Raw genomic sequence first — 20,186 nt, 5'->3', positions numbered from 1 at the left:
TTCTGCCAGATTCTGACCAATATAGATGTTCATGCTTGCACCCAACCATAGAACTGAGCACAGGGACCCGAGTGGAGCAATTAGGGAAAGGACTGAAGGAGCTGAAGGGGCCTTGTCTGGCATCAATGGGAGATGAGGCCCTTGGGCCTGTGAAGGCTTGATGCCCCAGTGTAGAGGAATGCTAGGGTAGTGAGGCAGGACTGGGTAGGTGGAAGTACCCTCATAGGCCAAGTGAGGATAGGATAGGGGTTTTGTAGAGTGAAAACAGGGAAAGAGGTAACATTTGAAATGTAAACAAATAAAATATCAATTCTTTTAAAAGATAAATCATGTTTTATTGCTCATGCTAATATATAACAATAGATAAGAAATAAAACCTGAGTGCTCGCTTCGGCAGCACATATACTAAAATTGGAATGATACAGAGAAGATTAGCATGGCCCCTGCGCAAGGATGACACACAAATTCGTGAAGCGTTCCATATTTTTGACTGCCATATCCAGGGATCCATCCCATAATTAGCCTCCAAACGATGACACCATTGCATACACTAGCAAGCCTTTGTTGCAAGGACGGTGATATAGCTGTCCCTTGTGAGATTAGGCCGGGGCCTAGCAAACACAGAAGTGGATGCTCACAGTCAACTATTGGATGGATCACAGGGCCCCCAATGGAGGAGCTAGAGAAAGTATCCAGGGAGCTAAAGAGATCTGCAACCCTATCGGTGGAACAACATTATGAACTAACCAGTACCCCAGAGCTCTTGACTCTAGCTGCATATGTATCAAAAGATGACCTAGTCGGCCATCACTGGAAAGAGAGGCCCATTGGTTAGGCAAACTTTATATGCCCCAGTACAGGGGAACGCCAGGGCCAAAAAGTGGGAATGGGTGGGTAGAGGAATGGGGGGGAGGGGTGGGGGACTTTTGGGATAGCATTGGAAATGTTATTGAAGAAAATACGTAATAAAAAAGAAAGAAAGAAAGAAAGAAAGAAAGAAAGAAAGAAAGAAAGAAAGAAAGAAAGAAAGAAAACCTGAAATTTTCTTGATGATCAGCTGTTTAGAAGTTTGACAGTTTTAAGAATTTAACATGACTTCCCAAATATAACATCACAGAAATCATCGAAAACAATGGTTGTCACTTTATCTAGTTTAAGTATGTGAATGGCTGAGGGCTAAGTATGAAATTATAAATCTGATCATATATAGGTAAGACCTTTTAAAGGCTAGGTAGTTTTAGCCCAGAGTCTGGCTTCTTAGTTCCTATCTTATAACAATTTGTTATAGATATATACATTATTGGCCAAAATTATCCATAGAGTATTTTAAATTAATGCAGACATTACAATTGCCTGTCAATTTAACTACATAACATTTCTTTACCTTAGGAGACACTTAACACATGCTCTGCAATGCCATGTTTTCCTGATCATTGGGTATTGAATGAACTGGGTAGCAGAAATAGATGGAACAAGAGGTATTTTGCCTGCCTTAGGTCAAAAGAGTTTAAGACTTCAATATTTCAATGATAGAGCACAAAGTTTAACAAATGTCATCTGCACCTATCTGTGACTTGGCCCATCATTCCTACACAGAACTTACCCTGATTATTAATGCAGGAAATTCAACCATGCACACAGTTCCTCTTTATCTATGACTTTCAGTCATCCTCACATTAATTTGTCCTAGTACAATGTTTACATATATCAAGGGTAGGGATGATATTATGTAATATTTTGCTCATATTTGACAATAAAGCATAGGCTCTAACTATTTTTTAAATATATTATTTAAAAATAGAGCATTGTAATTAATGGTAATAGTGCTAATAACAACATTGAGTTATGATATGCCAGTATATTGAGTCAAAGCAAATATTAATAAAATCACACAGACAACCATACCCATACAATCTTTGGATTAATCAGAAAGAAAAATATTCTCTGTTAGAATATTACTTTTCTGTTATTTTAAGCATCTCTTTAAAGGAAGCAGAATAGGCAGAATTCAGAAAATTCTCAGGTATGACTGCTTCTGTCATTCAGGAAGACCTAAAGGTGTGAAAGCTTATCCCTCATCATGGACGATTATGGGACCTTTTCAAAGGCCAGACACCTAGCTTCATGAGAGGCTTTATCAAGTCACTAGGCTGTAGAACTGAGCTAATAAACTCTGCACATATGAACAGATGGAAGGAGTGACAGTGGCAAAATCATCTTCTTGTTGTTGTTGTTGTTGTTGTTGTTGTTGTTGTTGTTGTTGTTGTTGTTCTTCTTCTTCTTCTTCTTCTTCTTCTTCTTCTTCTTCTTCTTCTTCTTCTTCTTCTTCTTCTTCCTCCTCCTCCTCCTCCTCCTCCTCCTCCTCCTCTTCCTCCTCCTCCTCCTCCTCTTCTTCCTCCTCCTCCTCCTCCTCCTCCTCTTCCTCTTCCTCTCCCTCTTCCTCTTCTTCCTCCTCCTCCTTCTCCTTCACCTTCTTCTTCATCTTGATAACTGAGTAGAATTAAAAATGTTTAGTCATGGCCGGGCAGTGGTGACAGACGTCTTTAATCCCAGCACTTGAGAGGCAGAGCCAGGTGGATTTCTGAGTTCGAGGCCAGACTGGTCTACAGAGTGAGTTCCAGGACAGCCAAGGCTACACAGAGAAACCCTGTCTCAAAAATCCAAAAAAAGAAAAAAAAATTAGCTACTCCCCTGATGTTTGTATGGATTATGGTATTAAGGATTTGATCTGAAACATCATTGTTACCCCGATGCCTATTTTATTTTATGTGACTTGTTGTTATAGTCTTGTATTATCTGTGTTCATTGAAGCTAAATTAAACAAGTTATATGGTAGAAGACTAAGAACTGTTTAGGAAGCTGTCAAATGTTTCCTCACACTCTTCATTATAATCCCATAAGAGCCTTTGATATGGAGAGAGGTGGTCCAGTAGATGAATCAGTCTACAGAATCACTCAGTTTCTCCTCTTTCTCTGGAGGCTATCATTAATCGCAATAATACAGGACCCATCTTTTTGGTAATGGGAACAATGATTCTTTAAGAATGATTTTTTGCTCCACTGACAAAAGACGTGATGGCACCCAGGCTGCCCCTTGAACTGCCTGACACTTTGTACAAAAGGCAAATCTGTTAAAAAAATATTTTTTAAATACTTGAAATTCTCTCTCAACACTTTCTAAAGTGCCAAAGAATGAAATATCCAATTCTGAGAAAGAACAGAAAGGCTAACAAGCTACACAAGAAAGCAATTTTCTGAAAAGTTAAAAAAAAAAGTAGTTTTCTAAAATTGAAGAACATTATTCTTTGAAAGAAAATGTCTCAGTGTCCTTAAAAATATCAATCCCTGTTAAAATCAAATTGTGTCACTTTTAGCAAATTAACCATAGATTTGTCAGTTTTGTAATTGGCTTGGTTAGGTCATCCAATTTGACACCTGTGGGAAATTTCACCACCAAACATCCTTATCAATTTTTAATAAATTCCACAAATTAAAAACTGTAAATAATAAATGAGGGCAGCCTTGCAAAGTCAATATTTAGTTTAATGTAGTCTTGGGAAAACTGACGCTATACATACACATAATTGGTCTGAGTTTTAAGAAATAAATGTCTTTAGCAATGAAAGTTGAAAGGTGTACCCAAGGTATAGGGGTTTTAAAAGTCATAATAATGTACGCCAGCACGGACCTTAAATGGCTAATGTATAGACTGATCTGTTAAGCTAACCCATCTAAGTAGACCTCACCATGAAGCCAAAAACAAGTTTCTTGGTGTCTTGGTAGAACTGGACTATATCCAAGAATGGTGCTACCATGCCTTTTTCAACATGGGCACTTAGATGTCAAGAGGTATGAAATCATAAAGGGTTGTTTGATAGATTGGTGAACAAGAAACAATAACTGGTTATTGAATTTGGAAACACAGAATTTAGAGAGATACATACTGGTTTGTTTACAGCAAACACTTGAAAAAAAATGCTGGTTTGGCCAACTTTTAGACTACAGCTTAATGTTACCAAACGCATCTAGGTTTAAGACTTTATTGATTTTCCAAAATAATTTCCCATGCAAAACACAGTTTTCTAGTTCCTAGTTTCCCTGGAAATACAAAGTGAGGATCTATTTTAAAATGGCATGTGTGGTGGTTGCTTTAAATATAAAGTTGCCAAAAATTGGAATCACCCACATTGGAATCTTCCCCTGAAGAATTGTTGTGAGTGTTTTAGTGGGTGTGCAAAAGCCCACCTGTAGTTTTATGGCATCATCTAGTCACAGGTCAGCTCAAATAAGGTGTGGCAGAGGCCGATTATTCTACTTTCACTGTCTGGAACTCCCTTTAAATGTCCTGTTGTTCAACTCTGTTCCTGATGCTAATTCCATTTCTAATTACAGAGCCAGAGTTTCCAAGCTTGCACCCTTGTTTATAGACAGTAGTTCTCCTGGAACAATCCATGTGTTTGGTGCCATAATTGGGCTGCGGAGACACTTATCCTCCTGTACAAATCAACTAACATGTTGTAAGCCTCCCCAACCTGAATCAGTCACTATGCCACTACAGTGAATATTGAGACACCTTGTTCAAGGAAGGAGCAACTGACAGGTTCTCAGCTTCTCCAGTGGGAGCCACCTTTTGGTACTATTTTAAGATAAATTTATTTAAAGAATTCTTTATATGTGTACTTACATATGCACATAAATATGAACTCACATAAGTATGTATGCATCCTATCAATTCAGTTCCTCTAGAGAACCCTGACTAACTCCGCATGTTTGATTATTATGTTTTATAAGCTAACTAGAATACTATGTCTAGATTTAAAAATAAAACATCCAGCCAAGCATCAAGTAGGCACAGAGTAATAAAAGGTCAACCCAAAATACTGCATCTTCAGTTAACTACATTATTAACATAGCACAAGTCAGGATCATTGCTTTGGTTGCCACAGAAGTTTGTACAACAGATATTCGTTCACATTACATGCAGTTGTTTTGGTTGTAAGAGACTTTAGTTGAAGGTGTAAATCTCTTCCATCTCAAAATTATGTGTCTCTTTGATACAACCCATAGTTTTTGCTTAAGTTGAAAAGTTTTTTTTTTTTTTAATTTAGAGACAGATAAAAAAGTAACAGTAAAAGAAACTATAGAATCCTCTAAGACGCGGCAGGATAAACAAACCTGCTTAGAAAGATAGTTTGAAAAACAAAAAAGTTTTACCATTTATCTACTGGTTGAAATCATATGTAGATGAAGGGAGCCTGTTAAAAGCCATCATTGACTGTAGGGCTGCATCTCACGGGGACATTGGCTCTGTTTGAGAACTCTTCTGACAAATGTTGCCCATTCTTGTACTGGCTCATCCTGAGTCCTATACTTGGATAATGTTTTCTCTCACCTCAGTGATATGAGTGTGTGTGTGTGTGTGTGTGTGTGTGTGTGTGTGTGTGTGTGCCCTCTGTTATTCTGCAACCCTCTGCAGTAAATCTAGCCATAAGAATTTTACAAGCCAAGATAGACTAAAAGTCTTTATCATGTAAATGTAGTTTAGTGCCTCACATATCATAAAAATGGAGGCAGCTGCCTATAGCTTGTGCACACAGGGGTCCTTCCCAGAGTTTACGGCTGTAAACTGAAGAGTAATTATCACCCATAATTCGGGTGAGTAAAATATTGTGAGAGAAAAATCTAAGTCTATTTACGTATAACTAGATCCACTTAGTGGCCAGGAAATAAGGTAATAAATGCTGTCAGTGACAAAAATCCATTTATTTTCCAACTGTTTCAGTGCAGAAAAAAGACACAAAGCTGCACTATAATGCTGGATGTAAGTCTAGAAAGGAAGCACAGAAGACAGACAGAATAAGCAGGGGGCATACCTTGCTCAGTTTCGGTCCTACAGAGGACTTGCACTGCATTGCAAGCAAAAGACAAACTACCTTCTCAACCTATGTTCTCCATCCTGCCCTACCTTTATTCCTTGTACAGACACTATACCCAGCCTTTATCTCTTTTATGGTCATAGTTGCTGAGGACCTCCAAGACCCACTTTGAATTTTGTACTTTCTTCTGACCTTTCAGATCCTGCCTCAAATCCAGCCCACTGAAAAGACTTTCTATTTAGAGGTTTTTTTTTTCTCTTAAGGTTCATGTTTTCACGGCTTTTTATCTCCATATCAAATTAACTTTAAAATATATTTTCATGTTTATTCATTTTGCTTTCCCTTTCTGTTTCTCTAGAATATAAACATGGTGTATGCGAAGAGATTTTTTCCCCATTTTTCTATGTTCAATTTTTAACATGACTTAGAATAATATGTATGCCTAATTTAATACTCACTGACTAATATATGATGTAATATATCAAACTAATGTAATATATCATATATACATACCATTGTTATGCACCAGTGTTATGTGTGAATATCTGTCAGGGACTACATAAAACTCAATGACACAGCACAGTCTTATGCTGTAGTAATGAGAATTATTCCCATTTTATAGATGATAGTTTGAGGCTTAAGAAGATTAACTTACTCTCCAATGATGAAAAAGCTGGTAAGAGATAATCAAGGGTTTAGAATCCAGATAGCCATGTGCTACCATGTGTTTTCTTGTCTGAAAAATGTGCTCTTTTCATTATAAACTTTTGTGAGGCACACAGAAGATCTGAAAGTGTGGGACAGATGGGATCTTGATCTACAGGAGCAAAAAAAAAAAAATTAGATGTTATACAGGATTTTGTGGAACTTGTAAGTGCTTGAGTTGTGTGGCTTCTCTGTGAACAACTGCCTCTCACATTTCATCATCAGTGTCTAGGCTAATTCATTTATGCCCTCCATGCTTAGTCTCTGATAAAGTATCTTAATAATACTGCCTTATTCAGAGAAGGGCAAAACATCTGACGTGAGTATTTTTTAAACTATTCACAGAAAACAGTAGTGTCTCATGGTTCCTAGACAAGTCTTCTCTAAATGACAAATGAGTAAGTAAATTCTGTAATTAAAAAATAACTAAAGACAAATAAAAAAAATGTTACAAATAAGACTGTTTCAAGACATGAGAAAAGAAGAATTTTGTGTAAATTCACCCCAAATTGTGAGGCCATCTGATGTTTACTAAATGTTGACTTGCTGTATTTTCAGGGTCTTTTACAGTTATTAGAATGCCTCAGGCATTGAATAAATTGAATTTTGAGGTTCAAATGAGGCAGTAAGTGAGGCATTCTCGAATTTTTTTTAAAGAATTAAAGCAGAGTTTAAGTACTACTCTCAAACATTTAGATTTAAGTATGAAAATGTCATTTTCCACTTTATCAACAGTGAGTGATAATTTCTAGCATTTTTTCCAATTGATGTTTCTACCCCTCCATCAAAATATATAACTGTCTAGTGGCCTTTTCTCGTTGGTTTTTATTTGATTGTGCTCTTAGGGGCATTTTCCTTCAGTCCCAGGGAAACTCGGTCCATTCTCTATAATACAGAGCCAACAATGAAAAATTATGTCCTCTGTATCCTAAATGGAGCTCATCAACACATTTATTAATCAGCCTGTTGGGTTCCAATATTTGTGCATGACATAGATTTATATAATCTGAGAAATATACACCAAATTAGAAATGACATGGTAGAAGATAGAGAGAATATCATCACCGTGAGTGGACAAAAATATAAATAATTTATGTATGAACTGATAGACTAAGCGCTCAGATTTACATAAAGGGCCAAAGATCAATGTGGCCATGCTCTCTTGCCCCATATCTGCCTCCCCTTTTCTCTCTTATTCACCACTAATTACCTTTCCAGCACAACGGGGATCTTTCTCACAAATATTGGAATGTCCACTCATTTAAATACTCTCTGCTTAAATAGGAGAGAGACAGAGTGATTGGTTTTTAATGTGAATCAAAATAGAAACTAGACTGTCCTGTCCTGCTTATGGAATTTAAACTTTGATAAGGAAATCTGAAATGTGAGACAAAGCCAGACACTCCTTCCACACAGTTGTGCTTAAAGGAGGGAATTCATTTTCAGCAAACATTTGGAGCCTATTTGCCCAATTAAAATATCCCCTTTGTTTTGCATTTGATGCCTTGGGGTGGGATCCAAATTATTTTTGTTTTCCTTCCGTGTCTTCTGTAGTTTCCCCAACAATAACATGTTCTGACAGTCTTTATTTTCTTTTCTAACTCCCATTAGTATTGTTGGTTCTTTTTTGTTTTTCTTCCTCTCCCTATTATTTTCCTCAGTCTCTAACTTCTGCAACTATTGAGATAATTGGGCTACAATAATAATCTGCATCACAAAAATTACTTGACAGCTTTTCTGACGGGACATTGCTAAGTTACACATACTTAGGACCTACACAAAATGAACCAGCCACATCCCTTGTTGATCTTGTTCTGTGATTTTTTGATTTATTGGTGGAAGTAATATGGCTGTGCTTAAGTGAAGGAAAGGTAACTGAGGCAGAAGACTATGATATGTATTAAATTACCCTTCCAGTTAATAAAACACTATCACAAATGGCTCCAAACGACGCTAGAAGACCAAAGTGCGATTCTGATACAATGAAAAGAACCATGATTAACCACAGCAAAGAGGCCAAAAGGCTGCAGTATCATGAAAACACTATTCATATAAATTCTGCAAAACCTTACCCAATACAGTTCTCAACCAGATTTGAGGTTTTATTTCTGCAATAATATTTGGAAATAAATACATTCTGAAGGAGTCACTTGGCTTGGGGAAATTAATTTTTTTTTCTATCTAGAAACTAAAAATTAAGTTTTCTGCATGGGTTTGTTTTAAAGATTAAGTTAAATAATGCATTCAAAACTGATAGCTCAGTCCATAGGGCATGATTAGCATTAGTAATTACCATCACTAATCTATATCACATATAAAATGTCTTGGGCAATATGAAAAATACAAAAATATATCTGTCTGGCCTTACCCTCAAGATGTTCTCAATAGGGTTCAGAAATAAATTATCTTATAAAACAGAAAATACCCATCAATGTACAATTAACTGTTCAAGTATACATTAGAAATGATAAAGAATAAGGTAAATGGGAGGTGGAAATATTTAATGATACATTATGAAATGCTTATCATTACAAACAGTTCCAGTAGTTCTCAATTGTACCATTACATAATAGAACCATACCATCCCTTGCTGGATGTCTTAAATGTTTTCCATTGAGTCCCTCCTTGTTATCCTTCTCTGAATTCCTCTCTTCCATCAATACCACCCCATGCTGGATGTTTTAAATGTCTCCCATTGAGTCCCTCCTGTTATCCTTCTCTGAATTCTTCTCTTCCATCCCATAAGTCTTGTGCATCATTCAAGCATAATTGAACTTTCTATAGTCATGAAGTTCTTCATCATAAAATACAAGTGGTTTCTTGAGGAATATATAATAGCATCCATGCTTCTACTGCAGAGCTACAGAGATCAGGCCTCACAGTAGCTCCTGCAGCCTTCCTGCCCACACTCTTGCTTTCCTGGATGGAATCATCATCCTTAGTCACTCTTGAAAGTGACTCTGATCTTTCTTAGTTTTGAGGGATTTGGCATTTTTCTGTTTCTTTTTCCTTCAAAGACCGATTGCTGACCTTTCCTTTTATCCCCACTCTTACCATAAACCTTTCCAGGCCTACCTGCACTCTTCCATTCCTCATACCCCCTACCATACTCCCTGTCCATTAGCTCTCCATTTCTTACCTTCACAGATACTTCTACAATATGTCATTTCCTTGGTAACTTGCTTACTTTGTTACCCTTGTTAACTGCTTGTGTCTCCATAGCTAGGGGATGATGTTTTCTTAGGCACAGTGAGCATATCTTCTCAGCAGCCACTGTATCATAGAATTTCTGTAACCATTTATTTTTAAAATGGACAAAATATTCATCTCATTTTCCCCCACAATTGTTCTATGCTCTATTGCCTGTGTTTGAAGCAGAATTGTTCCTACCAGGGATCACATGAGGAACTCATGTTGCCTTTCCTTTCTCCTCGAACATTGTGTCTATTCTTTAAGACCCTTTGTGACAGAACACTCATAATATTAACAGACATAAAACAGCTCTTCTCCCTTCTGGCACATTAGAGCTCTTCATTTTTTTTTTCTTCTATCATGTCTGCACACTTGGGCAGAAGCTTGTGATACTGATTGCGAAAATTATAACAATAAATGAAGAATTTTCAAAAACATGTTATTGTTGAACCAAATTAATTCCCTTGTTTTTATCCAACGGGAAGTGGAAAGTTTTCTTTCACACTCAGATCCTATAACATATGACTCTAACTTAACAGATGATTAGTAATAACATTTAAAATTTAGCATAATATAATCACACTTTAGAAGCATGAAAGAATGCAATCCAATTTCTATGCCTTATCAGATACTAAAGATTCAAGAGTGATGTCTAACTTTGTACATGCATTTCCATAACTGTACTATTTTTGGCTCTCTTATGCAGAGCTATTGTATGACTCCAGCATATCTGTTTTTATACCAACACTCTGCAATGAAAGGCATGTAACTAAGTACAACCCAAGGGTTTGGGTGAGTAGCATAAAACTAATGTAGAAAGTTCATTTGTGAGAACAAATCTGACTGATGGAATCAGCGATTTACCCTACAATAAGTACTGAACACTGTCCTCTTATGTCCAGAACCTGCAGTAACTCATCCTTAACACTTCCTTCTGCCTTCTGGTTAAAGAATAAGACAATTCTTGGTCTTATGGTGGCACACACCTTTAATCTCAGCACTTGGGAGGCAGAAGCAGGCAGATTTCTGAGTTTGAGACCAGCCTGGACTACAGAACAAGTTCCAGGATAGCCAGGGCCATACAAAGAAACCCTGTATGAAACCCCCTCCCCCCCCAAAAAAAAAGAAAAGAAAAAATAAAAAACAAATAAAAGAATAAGACAAATTCATACCATGCCTGAAACATCACAGTGAGAAGCAGGCTCACCCTTTCTCTCTCCTCTCTTTCTCTCTCTCTCTCTCTCTCTCTCTCTCTCTCTCTCTCTCTCTCTCTCTCTCTCTGTCTCTCTCTCTCTCCCTCCCTCCCTCTCTCTCCTTTTCCCTGTGATAGAAATGTCATCTGAATAGTTGCCACTATGCGAATGACAGTGAAAAAGTCTTTTCTTTCTTCTTTCTTTTTGTAGAGAGTTAGTTAAAACACCCAACTTATGGAACAGATCATTTAAATCAACTTTTCAAACCAACGAAGAGCTTGAGATATTTGACTGGCTATACTTAAAATTTTAGATCCAATGGATTTTATCCCTAGGAAAGACTTTTAAAAATAATTTTAAAATGGCTATTTCATATGCTCAATATATGAAAAAGTAACTTATTTTGCAAAAAATTTAGCATATTAGAGCTTCCTAAAAATGCTGGTTTGCCAGATAAGTTTTACGGCATAGTAAAAATGGAGAGAGAGGGAAAGGATAATACATATACACATATGTGTATGAATATTTATGCTTGTGCATATATATCTCATATATATTATTCTGTGGACAAAAACTGGTCCATTTGAAAATGGACCATCTTATTAGCATGCCAGCTTAGCTGATCCCAAGGCAAGTCTGTTCTTTGTTAAGTTAGGAATATCTTTTAAAGCCAGTGTGCAAACAATTAGGGTAGCATGAGCCTGTATTATTTGGGGATGGGAGGTCTCTAGCACTTCCTTGACCAAGCAGAACACATAGAGAATAACTGAGGTCAGAGTGCTCAGCCCTAGGCAGGATATTTAAACCACTCCCTAAAAGGCTCTTGGAAGATGAAAAGGAAGGAAAAAAGTTAAAGAGCCAGAAGAAAGGGAGGACTGTGAATTGCCACCTCCTGGGCATGATAGGGCCAGAACTCCCATAATCTCTCCATCACCTCCACTGAGCCAGATGACGTCGGGCAACATTCAAACAGAGATTGGAAAAGGGCACGAGGAGCCCTGTCCCTACTGCAGAACTATTGAACATTTATGGATTCTGGGGATGACTACTCACTGTCTTCAGTTACATTCCTGTATATGAGCCTGCTGGGATAAGACATGTTTTAGTTCCAATCTCATGGTCACAAAGATAGGTGGACTTGGATATAAACAGGAAGTCAAAGACAAAGTAAAAAAGACATATATATGATCAAATCACCTGTACGGAATGATGGGTGAGACAGGGATGCAGAAGGTAAGAAAGGGTATAAGATGAAAGTGAATGGAGTGCAATGTGTACTCTCACATGACATTGTCAGCAAAGAAATATATTAAAACTAAAAACTGGTACCTTAAAAAATTACATATATCCATTCATTGGGTTACAAAAAAAAACCACATTAAATTAAAACTCTTTTAAAAGTAGCTTTATACAAATTAAAACTAAGTTCGCTGAGACATTTCAGTAAGATGTCCTATGGTATCCAAGAAGGAATACCTATCCTCTATCTGTTGCTTTGCTTATCCAATCTGTTTGTGATTTGCACAATAAGATATCTTCTACTTAACAAAGCAGAAAGACAAGATGCAAGTTTTCTCAGTGTTGCAGAATTAGATGCTTTAAGGTCTTGCACCCCACTTTCCTGTAACCTCTTTTCAATAGCTAGCTGTCAGTGTTCTAGCTTGATAATCACTATCGTTCTTTCTGCTCTCCTGACTGGGAAGTTTCTTTGCGTTTCTATTGCTGTGAAGAAATGCTCTGAGAATATTACAGGCAGGAAGTAGGAAGAACAAGTGACTGTGTGCCTCCCTTGAGCATTTGAAACCTCAAAAGCAACTGATGTAATAACACTTCTCCAGCATGATCAGATGTCCTAATAGTGCCACTGCCTATTGTCCTATGGGGGCCATTTCTATTCAATACATCACAGGGAATATTGGAAATCTGGGCATTTTAACCCTTTGCCAGAGAGAGAAAGAGAGAGAGAGAGAGAGAGAGAGAGAGAGAGAGAGAGAACTTCCCCACAGTCTTGAACTGTGACATTCCTCCATTCTGCAGAAGCTCCATGCTTATGTGTATCTGATGCTGTACCCAGATCTACAAATTCAAGAAAAGCATACTTCAGCTCTCTCTCTCTCTGTGTGTCTTTGTAACTATATAGAGCTAACCCTCAAACAGATTCATCCAGTGACAGCCCTCAGCTTCTCCTGCTCCCCTTACACCCAACAGTCCTTTCTCAAACAAAAAGGTAGCAACATCCTTGGTCACAGAGATTATAAATGACGCTCAACCTGTCCTTGTCTACAGTGAGAGCCTATGTCTCTTTTTCTTTTTTATTCCCTTTGGCATCACTCAAGTGTGTTTTGGCCTTGCTATCCTGGCTCTATCGTTGGTAAGTTGATTGTTAGAACAAGAAGCTTTTGTTTTATATTCCTGAGCACACCAGATCTGAAATAAGTGCAAGGTGACTTTGCTTTAACTCACTGGGCTTTTCAAAAAAAAAAAAAAATGTCTCCTTTTCTCTCTTTCTAGGTCCTGAGAACACTATCATTACAGGCTGAAAGGTGAAAATACTAAGATAAGAAAATAGCAGCCATGAATCCTGAAGAAGTTTAAGCAAACCTGGTGCAGGACATCTTGGTTCCAGTCATCAGAAAAACGTGTTCTTATCAGAGGTAGGTCCATCAACTCACATGTAAAATATTTTAGATATAGGTCTTTCATAGGGAAGTTTTATTTTTGCTCATATCTATAATGTGAAACCATGCTTAACTGTCATTTTGAGGCAAGGACTTACCCACAGCCATCTTAATCAAAATAATTTATTAGTATTAAGTAGGTACTTATTGTGACTGTCTTCTGCAGGTGATTTCTTATTCCGTGGGTGATTTCTGATCTTTTCACATTCTCTTTCAATGGTGTACTGTGATTCTACCCACTGGTTCAGTTGTTCGACTTTAGCCACTGAACTCTTTGGATGTCAAAATTCTGATTCCTGCAAAGAGTGCCAGAGTCCTTTTATGAAGCAGGAAGCACAGAGATGTAAACCCATGCAAAAGAGATAGCAACAGCCGTTATTTACCACTGTCCTATTGTTTCCTTAAGGGAGAGCAACTCACTCTCGCCAAAGGTTAGGTACATTGTTTCTTTTTATGTTCTAGCTCCCAAGAAAGCTTTGCTGCGGAGTTTCTCAGTGTTAGAGGTGTAGCTGTTTTCCTGTGCTTATGTTCACGTTATTCTATAGTCACCCCTTCTTGGATGTTTCCTGACAATTTTGAAAATTGCCAGAAGTTAGAGCTCTATGATCTTTAAAAGAAATGGGACTTAGAGTCTATTGAATGAGAAAGTAAGCCTTTAGGATGTACAAGAATCCCTAAGGAGGTATAGGGACAAACACAATTCATGCCTTTATGAAAAGCTGCTGCACGGAAGGCAATGGAAAGGCTTTTACGGGATAAATCAGGAACGATGAGTCAAAAATCAGTTTTGTTCAGGCCCACAGTGTCAAGTCACCGAGTTTGAGACTGCAGAATTCAACGACATTAGCATAGTATTTGTATATTCGAATTTGGTACAGTGTATAACATTTTAAAGTGGAGAATTTTCAGGTTTAATAATAGTGTTATGTGGCAAACATTTTGAGGAGATGCAACTCACACACACACACACACACACACACACACACACACAGACACAGACAAACAATTACTTACCTCAGCTAGGAAACTGACAACAGATTACGGTACGGATACCATGAGAGTCCTACTTGCTGAACCAACAGGTTTTACTGGAGTTACATACAGGATTAGGGGTGAATGGATACTAAGAGAAGAAAAAATGCCTCAGAAAAAGCTGTACCACTAAAGAATATCCCAGCATGTATCGTCACAGCAAAACCTGGACCAGCCTGCACAGCCTGCAGGCGGCTCAGTAGAACGAAGCCGGGCCTTTCCTGTTGGCTCCCCTTTTACAGAGTTCCTTCCAGGCAGCTTGGCTGGTTTTGTTTCCTAAGGCAATTAGACTGGTCTCCATTTGTTCCTGGAAGTTTGCTTGTCTGAGACTCTTCCTAGTAACTTGTCTTGGCTTATTTCAGGGAACTAGGCTTGTCTGAAAATAAACATTACCTATCACTTTTTACTGTTTACTCTTGGGGGGGGGGGGGGGGCTGGTGAAGCCGGTCGACTTCAGAGACTTTCTGTTCTGGGTTCTTTACTTTCTGCCTTAATGAAATTTTGGCTGGATGGAATCACAGAGGAAACTGGTATAAAACAGAAAAAAAATTGTAAGTTTTCACTATATATATAGTAGGTCTCAGAATATGGTTTAACACCTAGAAGGTGAGCGTATACCCTTCGCTGTCTTCTATTACCTTCACTTTCTCTATAAGGCTAATAGAAACGTTGATCTCCGGATACTTAAGAAATATAATTTATTCATTGATGAGCTATGCCTTGTCATGACCTAATCATCTTTCAGCATTCTCGTGCTTCTCAGATTTTACCAGGCCTCCCATTCTTACAGGATTTAGATCGAGGGATTCTTTGTTCCCTCTTGCCTCTACTTTATCTGCATTGCATTAGTAGGATGGAGGCTTTTAACTGCCACTGCAGAGGCGGCCTACCACCACTCGTCAGTTTCAAGTCTTTCACAGTCTGGGCTAAACCGTTTCCTTCTGAGCAAGGCTCCTGGCTCTATACCCTTGAACAGAAAGTTCAGTAAACTGATTGGATTCCTGAAACAGCACGTCTATCGCTTCCACCAGTTCATAAACTTTCAGATGCATCCCATTACCTTAATTTTAAACTTGAGGTGCATAAATCCTGAAGCCAGAGACCATGACTGCCGGGTGTTAGAACAGATATAGTTGAGTGTATAATGAAATAAATTATTTCAATTAAAATAATTGTGCATTCATATGTATAAGAGAGTATGGGTATTTGTGTAATGATGCAGGTCCATACAAGCCATTGCATGCAGGTGGAGGTCAGAGGACAACTTACGGACTATTCTCTCTTTGGTCCTCATTATCAAAATCAGGTGGTGACAAGTGTCCCCACACTCTGAACTGTTTTGACTGTTCAATTCATTGCAATTTTTAAGTATATGTCCACAGTTGTTTGTAATAACCAACCTTTATAGTAATTAGGATTTGTAACAAACCTCCAAAGCCTGGAATTTCTCTAGCCTTGGCAGAGCTATAAATGTAATGCTGTGGTTTAGATGTCACTGTTAGTAGGGAGGAGATTTCTCATTAGGAAGTAAGCCCTCTCGCAAAGAAACTTTTCTGTCCAATAACAAGAAAACAAGTCTTACATGTAGTACGATAGAACACGGTGTATAGAATGAGTCACAATATGGCTTTAAAAAAGAAAAATCAAAGGTAAAGCTTTCTAGTGGTTCTCTTTCCTGAAGGGAAGAAGAAAGCCACCTTCCTCCATAGTTTCCGTCAGTGGCCCCAGGGCCTTATAGTGTATTTCAGCCAATTAAAATAACAATTACTGCAGGAGATGCTTAGCAGGACCGCCTTCAGCTTCATGAGTTCCCACTTCTCCTGGATTGATTAAAAACCTTCAACTTCACAGTTTCATTCTGCAAAGCCTACTCTGTCTCTTCAAATGAACACATCTAGTAATTTGGGAAAACCTCTTCAGTTTACCCCCTCATTTTCAAAATTTCTTCTGGAAGTTTCCTGGATGCTTTTCAACACATCATGCTATGGCTTTTTTATCTTTACAAAATATAGCTGGAAATTGTTTACACCAACAAAATCATTATTACACAGGATTAGGGCCAGGCTTGATTTAGTCTGACATGGGGAATAAAGGTTGTATTGTGGTAAGTGCGTTAAAATATTCCTGTAATGAATTCCTATTGTAAGCAGATTTATTGCTGACAGCCAAATGATAATTCCCAGCAACCCGACTTGACATATGAAAACTTTGAAAGATAATACAGATAAACATATCTCTTGCATTTAAATTATTATGTATGTTTAAAAGAGAAAACAGAATGAGCATTTGGGATGTTGATAAATATATATCTGGATGTGCAATCTAGTAATTAGGTACAACTCTCTGTTTCTGACATTGCTTGATAGAAAGTCTAAATGAAGACACAGAGGGCAAATTTTCTTATTTGAATTGTCTTCTTAAAAACCTGACCGCCCCTTGAAAAATTAATGTTTATATGTGAACCTAAGAAGCAAGTGTTTGGTCACTGTTCAATGCATTTATAATAAAGATTCTTCATGTTGGTATGTACCCTGATATTCTTCTGTTTGTGTTTTTTAACCTCAATTATTTAGAATAAAATTGATATAAAATTAGTCATGATGATACATATCCTGTAATCTTAGCATGTGTGAACTAGAGACAGTGTGTCCTAGCTTGCTTTATTTTTGCTTTTGTAAACACCATGACCAAAAGGAACTATGGGAGGAAATGATTTATTGGGGTATAGTTTAGGTTGCAGCACATCATTGAGGAGAGGCCGGCTTGTATGCAAGGCTGTAACTGGAGGTAGGAACTGAAGGACAAAAAGACACCATGGGATGCTGTTCACTGTCTTGCTCTCCATAGTTGCTATTTGCTTATACAACCCAGACCACCTCCTGGGAGTGGAATGTCCAGAGTGAGTTGGACCTTCCCATATAAATCAGCAATGATGAATGCCACATAGAGTGTACTATATGCCAATACTATGGAAATGTTTCCTCAACTCAGTTGCTGTCTTCTCAGAAGCCACATTAATTTCAAAGCGAAGAAAAAAAATCTCAGGAAGATAAAGGATAATCAATATTCACATACAAAACAGAACAACACTCAGAATATTATAAAACTTATTTCTACTCTCTTGAGAACTATGGCATATAAAAACAAGCATACCTGTTTTGAGGAGAGTTCAAAGAAGGAAGGAGGTATGGATGTAATGTGTGTCTGTGTGGCTCTATAGCTTAGAGCTACACATGAGCGTAGTTTCAAATGAAATGAAAAAAGAAAGTTTCTAAAATACTGATTAAGGAAATGTTTCTTCTTACTATAACTTAGTATAATTTGTACTATTAAAGAATGATCTCGTGTGTGTGTGTGTGTGTGTGTGTGTGTGTGTGTGTGTATGTGTGTGTGTGTGTGTGTATTTTCCTGTGCTCTCCTTTCTCCAGATATTCCAGGTATTCAGGGTTAGGGGAAGGAGTGTTATCACCTTAATGACATGGCAGGCACCAGATACTGTGTTGTTTTAGTTAAAAGTCATAAGTGATTAAAGGATATGTTCCTGTTTCATTAAAATATTATACTATTATAGTGGGTATTATTTTATTCTCATATACATCCATTTTACCTTTTGTTGCAAGTCTGTTTTTGATATTTGAAACTGTAGCTTAAAGAATATTTAAAATAAAAGTGACAACCCAATGCGAATGGAATTCAATTGCTTTAGAACTTTTGTTTTGTTTGGTTTTGTTTTGTTTTGTTTTGTTTTGTTTTGTTTTGTTTTGTTCTGTTTTTCTAGACAGTGTTTTTCTGTGTAGCCCTGGCTGTCCTGGAACTCACTCTGTAAACCAGGTGGACTCGAACTCAGAAATCCGCCTGCCTCTGCTTCTCAAGTGCTGGGATTAAAGGTGTGTGCCAACATAGCCAGCTGAACTTTGTTCTTTTGGATGCCTAATTTTGATACTCTTTTACCTTCTAGCCCCTTCTCTTCACACCTTCGCCTTTAAAAACAAATACTAGCATAATTGACTATATTGCATTCAAGCCAGGCAAATACTGTGGCTGACTCTCATTTAGTGAAATGACAGGAACAAAAAAAAGTAAATTTATCCTTCATTTTTGAAGAGGAGGGTGTATTAGGAGAATGGTGGCTTTGTTCTTGGGAGGATGGGAGTGGATGATGTGTCAGTCTGAGGATTCAATTATTATACAGAAGAATAGTTTGTCAAGATCTGGATGGGCCAAAGAATGGTTTATGAAGAAGGGATTCATAAGATCCGGGAAGGGAAAAAGAGGCAGGAACAAAAGCAGGGAGAAGGAGTGACAGGAACTGAGAAACAACAATCAAAACAGACATTTTGCTACTGTGGTATAACACACCTCCTCCATGCATGTCTCTATCAGTTCTAAAAATAACTCCACAGTGCTAGGGGCACAGGAATTAGAATTTATATTATTAGTTTGCTTATAAATGCACAGCAAGATGGAGGAAAGATAAGATGGAAAGGAGAGCAATTATTTTATCATATTAATTTGCATCCTGAAAATGACCTCTTCTTGCAGCATATGGGTGTAGCTTCCAATTTGGTTGAGGAACAACGGGACATAAATTTGATATGTATATAGAAAATACTTCCAGAATTAACACAAGAGGTTTTCTTCTTCAATCCACCATTCCAGAAAAGTATACACTTTGTGGATCTTGAAGCAGCTTTCCTAGTAATTTTCACAAACTATTTCTTATGAGATCATGGCCAAGAAAAAATATAGCAATGGTAGTTAATGGTTATATTTATTATGTCTTGGAATTTATTTTCATCTTAGATAATGAAAGAGCAATTGGAGATTTTAAAACATGTTAAAATAAATTTAATAACACAACATTTTGAATATCTTCAACATATGTTATATATTTTACCAATATTTTCTATGAGCAATTTTCCCATTATTTATTGAAGCCAAGTGAGTGCTATTCAATCTGACCCTGGGAAACACTTGAGGATAAAGTCACAAAGGTAGTGCCTAAAGGTAGACACATACAGGTTTACGTATCCAGTTCACTGATAGGCAGCCCCAAACCGTGTAGCACACATGTATAAAACACAGATTCTTATACTCACAGTGACCATTTTATTCTTTGGGAATTAGAATGTGAAAGTATAGATTCTAGGAAGTTTTTGTTTTGCCATCATTCCAGAAGATTCTACCCTGGCATAGGAGTAGCCACTAAATCAGGAATAACAACAGGAAACTCAAAGAAAATACACAAAACAAAACACATTCTTACTGACCTGTAATCAGCCATTCAACACTCTTTGAATGACTGAAATATACATCATGACATGTTAGCATTGTGGATAGAGTATTAAAGGTAAAGGGAGCCACATTCTCGAATACTCTGTTAAAAAATAATTTTAGAAGTTAATTCTTGAGAAGAGTTTTTGCTACCTTAGGTTTTTTGTTATTCCAGATGAATTTACAGATTGCCCTTTCGAATTCGTTGAAGAATTGAGTTGGAATTTTGATGGGGA

The 20,186-nt window shown here is 37.4% G+C and overlaps 1 non-coding gene across 1 annotated transcript; it reads left to right on the top strand.

Moving 5' to 3' along the window:
- The first annotated feature begins 381 nt into the window (after positions 1-381).
- Gm23520 lies at positions 382-488 on the top strand. The gene has a single exon (XR_003949969.1). It is a non-coding gene; the product is annotated as a U6 spliceosomal RNA (small nuclear RNA).
- The last annotated feature ends 19,698 nt before the right edge of the window (positions 489-20,186 follow it).

The sequence above is a fragment of the Mus musculus genome, chromosome 11 (genome assembly GCF_000001635.26).
Source record: "Mus musculus strain C57BL/6J chromosome 11, GRCm38.p6 C57BL/6J".
Lineage (NCBI taxonomy): Eukaryota > Metazoa > Chordata > Mammalia > Rodentia > Muridae > Mus > Mus musculus.
Note: the sequence above shows the minus strand (reverse complement) of the source record. Positions and strands in the feature narration are given on the sequence as shown.